We start from the raw sequence: 8343 nt of genomic DNA on the forward strand, positions 1-8343 counted from the left end.
AACCACCAGCAATGGAGGGAAGCGTCCGTTTCCTCCCACTCTGTACTTCTGTGACAGATTAAAGCAACATTGCACTATCATTTTGGTTTACATTTCTTTACTAATAAAGTGAAAGCTTTTCTATACATTTATTGGCCATTTTTATTTCTCCTTTCCTAATTCATTTGATATACCATTCCCATTTCTCTAGTGAAATTCTCATCTATTCTTATTCATTTGTAAGATGCAAAAATACTTAAGCAAGTCCATTTTTTAATTTTATTTAAGGTATGCAAACTTCATGTATTTCATATATACAAATTTAGAAGGGTGAGAAGATTCCCGCCAAGTCATTCTTTTTAATCTTAGAGTTAGAAATCATAAACCTAACAAAATATGATACTGGTGTTAAGAATGATCATCTTCCTTTTTATTAAAACTTTTACTTATACCAAAGCAAGAACATATTTGAAGAAAAAACAGGTCAATATCTACAGACCACAGATGTGCTTAGATTTAATATCTCTTATTATTAAGTTAGTGTGTTTGCATTTTTATTCCATTTTAAGAAATTAAGTTATTATTGATCCATAAATATGAAAAGAAATCCTTACAGATACATACTTTTTCCAAGCATATTTAGTATATGGAAATTGAAATTTTGAACAAAAATAAAACCTCAGAAAGAAATTACTTGTTCTCTATTAAAAGACCACCACTAGGGCAGATGTTTGGCATAGTAGTTAAGTCACCTCCTGAGATACCTATATCCTATATTAAATCAGAGTGCATTGGTTCCAGTCCCACCTCTACCACTTCTGATCCAGCTTCCTGATAATTCTCATCTGGGTAGATAACAGATGATGATCTAAGTACTTTACCTGTTACCCACATGGATGACCCAGATGAAGTTCTTGTTTTAGCCTGTTCCAGCCTGACTGTTGTGGGGATTTGGGATTCAACAAGCAGATGAAACATATTTCTCACTTTCTCTCTCTCTTACAAATAAAATAAATAAATTTTTAAGTTCATAGAAATATGGCATTCAAAGATGTTTGTTGAAAAAAAAATTAAAGATGACCATCAGAAACCTAAGTATAAACTATTGGCTGAAGTCAAGTACATATTAAAACAATTGGATGCATAAAGACGTTATATGACTAACAGATAGTTGCCAGGATGTTGGTGCAGAATTTGCCAAGAATAGTAAGTCTGTAGGTTTAAGTACTAAAATTGACCGCTGACAGCATTCTTAAGAACTTTTTATGGATTATACAATAACATTGTGTAAGAGGTTTGAAATTGATAGATATTGAACAAATTCTAGTGAAAGAGTGCCTTGACAAAAAAGTCTTTAGTCATTCTTTCTATCAAGAGAATTTCCATTCTTAACAGAAAGAAGCTTCAAAATCTACCAGAACATTAAATTTTAAAATGGCAGAACTGCTATTGTGCATTGCCTTTATATTTCTAAACAAGTATATCAATGTCTGTTAGATTCCTCATCATTCTTCATTCATTAATTCAATAAACATATTCAAGAACTTAGTCTGTGCTTCCTTTAGAGCTAAAGTTACAGACACAAATAAAAGAAATCCTACTCTCCAGGAAGACAGAGATCTACTACAGGAGTCAGTTTTTGGTTCATTCTGATGGTCACCTTCATGTGTCAGCTGGACTGGGTAAAGGGATGTCCAGATAGCTGATAAAACACCATTTGGAGGAGTCTCTGTGGCATGGGTTCTGAAGAGATTAGCATTTGGATCAGCAAACTGAGTAAAAAAGATGCCCTCACCATTGTGAGTGGGCATCGCCAATCCACTGAGGGCCTGAGTGGGATAAAAGGCAGAAGCAGGGGCTGGCATTTGGCATCGTGGTTAAGACACTTGTAGGACACCTGCCTCCCACATCAGAGCACCTGAGTTCAACTCCCAGATCCAGCTCCTTATTCCGGCTTCCTGCTAATGCCTGGAAGTGGTGGTGATGGCTCACGTAATTGGGTTCACCCACATAAGAGAATCGGAGTACATTCCCTGCACACACTGCAGGCCCTTAGGAAGCGAACCAGCAAGTAGGACTACTCTATCTTGCTCTATGTGTGTGTGTGTGTGTCACTCTGTGTGTGTGTACTCTCAAATAAACAAAGAAAAAAATTTAAAGGCAAAAGAAGGGAAAATTTTCTCTCTCCTTGAGCTGAAACATTCATCATCTCCTGCCCTCAGACATGGGAACTCTGGGACCTACACCAGCAGCTGGCCAGTTTTCAGGTCTTTGGCCTCAGACCAAATTAGACCACTGGCTTTCCCTGTTCTTTAGCTTGCTTGACTTTCCAGACCCCACAATTACATAGCCAATTCTCACACTACCCCCCCCACACACACACACATACATAAGAGTACTTCAAATATTCATCAAAATGGAATTTAAAAATGAGTTTATTTTGGAGCAAAAAACTTTGAAATCCATGCATACTCGTGTGTGTGTGTGTGTGTGTGTGTGTTTCCTAATGATTCTGTTTCTGTAAAGAATCCTGACTAATACATTTAAATAGTAGAGGAGATTAGGAAGGTAACAGAAGAATAGAGTTCATTGTGATGGAATCAAACCCTGACAGACTGCTCAAGAGAGTAACCACTAACAGGCTGAAAGAATCAGGGGTCTTCTAGGAGGAAATGACAATGAGTCTCTGAGTCCTGGGGAATGGACAGGTTCTAGCCAGGAAAAGAAAAATGGTATTTCAGGCACAGAGGCAGGATGGAGCACAGTGTGCAGAACTACTGCAAAAACCTAGGTTTAGCTGAAGCACAAAGTTTGTGTGAGTATGAGCAATGTGAGAGATTTCACTAAACAGGAAATAATAGTGAAAATGTTTCAACAATTATTACTGACAGTTTAGCATATCCCAGCCATTATACTGACTGCTCTACATCTCATTGAATCAGGACAAAAATAGATGAGGAAAGGACTACTCTTACACTTACTCCCATTTGACAATTAAGGAAACAGAAGTCCAGTGAGGTTAAGTGATTTGCCAAGATGATGTATTTTGCAGATGGCTAGGATACAATTCCAATTTCGAAATTCGAGTTCCAGATCCTAGGTTTGTCTACTAATCATGAATGAATCATGTGCTACCCTAAGGAGTTTGAACTTTAACTTTGAGGCCACGGAAGGCAAAGAAGGATTTTAGGGAGGAGAGTGACATGATCAGTTTCCTTTTTAAGAGCTAGCCCAAGTTACTGAAGGGAGGGGGAGGAGCTAATGATGGATGTCCAGGTTGTATTCTATACAACTGTAAGGAGGGTCATTAAACCATGGTCTATGAATGGCACCCCGGCACTGTGCAGGAAACAACCTATATGGCAAACAACAGATCTGCATGTCAGGAGGCACTTACAGTAATCTAGACATAAAATGTAAAAGGCTTGAACTAAGGAAAGGCAACAATAAAGACGAGCTCTCAATCCAGATGTGTTAAAGATATAGAATCAATAGGATTTGATGGCTATTTGAGTAAAGACAATGATGAGAAGAGAGCATAGATAAGGTGGTTTTTATTCTGTGTTAGTCTGGATACATTGCAACTACATTTTAGAATTCCCTTGCCTATTTGATTTTGGGTTGGGCTGGACCAAAAGAGAAACTTAGTTGAGATTTGGAAAGTGAAGTGCAAGAGTAGCCATTATGCTTTGAAGGTTATCATGGTCGTAGGTGATGAAAGACAGACACAAAGATGCCAGCAGGAGTCAATCTGCCTTTGATTTTCTTCCCAACTCTATATCTTCTTTCTGTTCTTCCTATGTGCCAGCCCTGCCCTTCTGACCAATAGCAACCTGCAACCACATGGCTGTTGCAACCCACAGAGGCAACAGGTAGGAAAAGGCCACAGTCTTCCAGAGACTCCTACACCAGACCACTCTGTCCCACTCCTGCAGATCCCCCTGAGGCTCTGAGTACTCCACCAAGCCAGTTTTTCAATAGGCTACTTAGTCACACCTCCCCAAATCACCAGCTCTTCTTTCTGAGCCTCTAACTCCCCAGCTTCAGTGCCTGACCCCAGCAGGCTTTTCTATAGCAATTGAAAATGTGATTCCAAAACCTAGATAGAACTGCAAAAGACCTGTGACATTCAAAGCAACCTTGAAAAAGAACACTTATGAGCATGGGCATTTGGCCAAGCAGTTAAGATGCCCACATAGCACATCAAAGTACCTGTGTTCAATACCTACCTCTAGCTTCTGGCTCCAGCTTCCTGCTAATGCAGACCATGGGAGGCAGTGGTGATAGTTCAGGAATTTGGTTTCTGCCACCTATACAGGAAACTTAGATTGAGTTCCCAGCTCCTCGCTTTGGGCTTAGTCACAGACATTTGAGGAGTGAAACAGTAGAAGGGCTCTCTCTCTCTCTCTCTCTCTCTCTCTCTCCCCTCCTCACTCAAATAAACGAATAAATAGATTTGTCATAAGAACAAAGTTAGAGGCCTTTCACCATTTAAGAATTCTAAAGGAATCCACAACAGAGCAGTGAAGATGAGTTTCTAAATTACACAAGGATAAAATGATTGCTAAAACTTTTGCCTTCATTCTGGAGATGTTTGTATCCAGATAATCTCCATGTGCTGAAAATCCACAACCTAGAGAGAAAAAGAATTTGTCTTGGAACTGGGCTTATAACAACTTCCATGTATGCAAACAAAAGTATGGAAAACCAGGTTCTTCTAAAAGAAAGGGGCTCGAAGATTCAATATGCATGGTTACTGCTGCTTTTAGCAGATCTGTTCTATATCATTCCCACTTATTTTATTACAGCTTAATCTTTTTAAATCTTTTAAAATCCTACCAGGGATACTTTGAGCTTCTAGGAAGTATTTTAGAATATTGGAATTACAGACCTCATTTTGAATTCCTTCTCATAGATTCAAAAGGTCTTATTTTATTGGTGTTTTCTTTGATCATGCCTTTTAATTCCAAGGTTTACTAACAGTTTATTTTCTTAAATGAATGATGTCAATAGTACTGAACTATGTTCCCAGGCCAGTGTGGTTTTATTACCTCATTTGCTATGGGAGTTGGTAATATAACAAGATAATGTTGTGGGATATTACTGGCACTACTCTGCCTCATTTTAAAGCTTCTGGACTTTTTGGATATCTGAGAATTTTAAAGTAGGTTTTTGTGAATATTTTTACATTAGTGAGCTATGGAGTTACTTGTTCAGATGTGGATAAATTTGTTCAACATGTCAAACTGAGAGGCAGATTTTGTGGCACAGTGAGGAAAGCCACTGCTTTTGATGCCAGCATTCCATGTCACAATGCCAATTCAAGTCCCAGCTGCTCCACTTCCAATCTAGATTTTTGCCAATGCACCTGGGAATGCGGTAGAATACAGAGCCAAGTACTTAGGCCCCTCTCACCCATATATAGACCAAGATGGAGTTTCTGGCTCCTAGTTTTAATACTTAGATGTGGGGCAAAGATGTCCTATAAGCACAAGGCTAAACACTCACCACTAAAAGCTATAGTTTTAATGGAAGTCCTATATGCTGTATTTTATGTGTAACATCAAATTTTCTAAGTGAAAATTAATTTATTAATTGTATGTTTTTATGTGTATTACTATCTGTAATAGAATTAGCAATCACTGAGAATTAAGAATTTATATATATATATATTTTTTTTTTTGACAGGCAGAGTGGACAGTGAGAGAGAGAGACAGAGAGAAAGGTCTTCCTTTGCCGTTGGTTCACCCTCCAATGGCCATGGCGGCCGGTGCACCGCGCCGATCCGATGGCAGGAGCCAGGTGCTTCTCCTGGTCTCCCATGGGGTGCAGGGCCCAAGCACTTGGGCCATCCTCCACTGCACTTCCCTGGTTCAGCAGAGAGCTGGCCTGGAAGAGGGGCAACCAGGACAGAATCCGGTGCCCCGACCAGGACTAGAACCCGGTGTGCCGGCGCCACAAGGCGGAGGATTAGCCTAGTGAGCCGCAGCGCCGGCCTAAGAATTTATATATTCTTAAAACCTCAGTGTTGTTGCAAAGATGACATTAAAAATTTGGCCTTTCACCCAAACCTATGGGCCTCAAGGTACCTAGCACAACATTGAGAAAGAAGAACATAGGGGCAGGGAAGTAAAAAAATAAATGAGACTTGAAACTGACATATGGGCAACTACTGGCACATGAAACTGATTGGAATTCAACAGATCAGAAATGTTTTGTTTCTAAATGAATTGTATAGCAAATAAACATGATCCCAACCTGGAAAAACCTTGAACTATTAGAGCATTAAAGCAATCCTTAGGACCCCACACTTGCACAAATGGGAATCCAGCTGTGGAAATTATATCGCCCTCAAGATAAATAGATTCTGGAGTGGGCATTGTGGTGCAGCACTTGGGACTCTTGCATCCGTGTCCCATATCCTAGTGCCTGGGTTCAAGTCCCCGTGCTGCTTCCGATCCATCTTCCTGTTAATGCACACCCTGGGAGGCAGCAAGTAATAGTCCAAGTTTTGAGATCCCTGCTAACCCTGGAGAGCTCCAGATGGAGTTCTGGGCTCCTGGACTCAGCCTGGCCTAGCCCCAGCTGTTGAAGGCATTTGGGAAGTGAACCAGCAGATAGAAGAGCTCTGCCTCCCTACTGCTTCATGTTTCAAATAAATATAAATAAATAAGACTTTATTTTAAAAAAAATTACTAAATAATAATATATTCCCAAATGTGCTTTTCAGATGTGGCTAGAAGGGGCAGGATGTGAAGATCCTTCCAGAAGAGGGACCAAGGCTATGGTCAAGAAGTTCCTCACAGACAGCTAACACAGAATCTAATCAAGGAATATCCCCACCACAGGGTAGGTGACTGCACAATGCCTGCTTAGTAGTATTCCATATTTTCTAGCAGTCAGGAATTGCTGAGCATCTCCCATTTTCTCCAAAAAAAGTTATTTTCATACTCATCCTGCCCATTCTCCACTCCTGTATATTGAGAGGGTATGGATGAACAGATTGTCTTTTTATTTTCAGGTCACCACCAGATGTCCTATCTAGACACCATGGAAAAGACTTACATCACCTAGAGCTCTTGGGTTACCTCTGTGGGTCTTTAGTCTGTCTCCCATGGGGAAAAGATTATTATGTTATATGTAACAGAAGAAGGGAATAGATCTTTGGTGACCAGGAGGGATGACTGTGGAGGACAGTAGTTAGCTAGCCCTCTTTCTCCTAGGCACACTGCTGTTCTACGCTTTCCAGTGTCCCTTGTGGCTGACAATACAATGGTCTCGGTTCTGATCGATAAAATGAAAACAGAAAGGGCATCTGCTGCTTCCAGGTCTGGTCCATTTAGCCTCTGACTCACAACTCTCTATGCACTTTTCCTTCCAATGGACTAGGCTGAAGATGACTAGAACAACCTTAGGAGTCACGGTGTGAAGATGGTGAAACCGCAAGATGGAGAAACCTGGGTCCATGAAAACATACAGAAAAACCACCCAACTGAAGTGACTGCATTTGACTAAGTTTAATTCACATTAAGCCCCTGAGATTCCAGACTTTGTCTGCCACTACCATCACTAGTTTATCTTAATCCATTTCCATGAGAAGGAACAGCACATGCAAAGACGCAGTGTTCAAATTCAGGACACAGCCTGAGGAGGGTGAGGAGTTCACTGTGGTTGAAATGTAGTCACAAGGCACAGAGTAGTAGAAGATGAGTCCAAACAGTTCCATTGAGCAAATACCACAGGTCTTGAATGTTACGCAAAAATTTGGGCTTCATTCTGTGAGAAAACAGGGACCATAAAAATTTGTTTTCTTCCATCTGAACTGCTATTGTAAAATGCTGCCAGTAATGTGCCTTCTCTGAAACAACTGAGAATCCAAATGCTTCACACTGGTGACCCAAAACTTGAGAGTCTGAAAAATGTAATCACCAAGTCGACAACCATTTTTGCAGTCTGTGAAAGCTACAACTCATAACAAAATGTATCCTGCCACATTCACTAAGAAAATAGAAGAATCAATAACTTTCAGAGAAAAACTCAATTTGTAAAATCTACTTTTTATGAAACTGTGGTGGATGTGCACATGTGATGTTTTCAGGTAATAAATAACACTCATGCAACAAAACTTTGAAAGGGGACTTCAAGTTACATTTATCAAGATCCTCCCATATGACATGTATTCTGATTTGCACCTATGACAGAAAGATAAATAAATGACCAACAAGGACTTTAAACTGTCCCCACACCAATAATAATGTGGGCATTTCAACAGGTTAGCCAGGATGTATCAGAACGCAAGCTATTATAGAAATAAGACTACATATATGGAGTTGAGAGAGAGCTGGGGATAACAGAACATTCTTA

The sequence above is a fragment of the Oryctolagus cuniculus genome, chromosome 7, assembly GCF_964237555.1.
Source record: "Oryctolagus cuniculus chromosome 7, mOryCun1.1, whole genome shotgun sequence".
NCBI lineage: Eukaryota > Metazoa > Chordata > Mammalia > Lagomorpha > Leporidae > Oryctolagus > Oryctolagus cuniculus.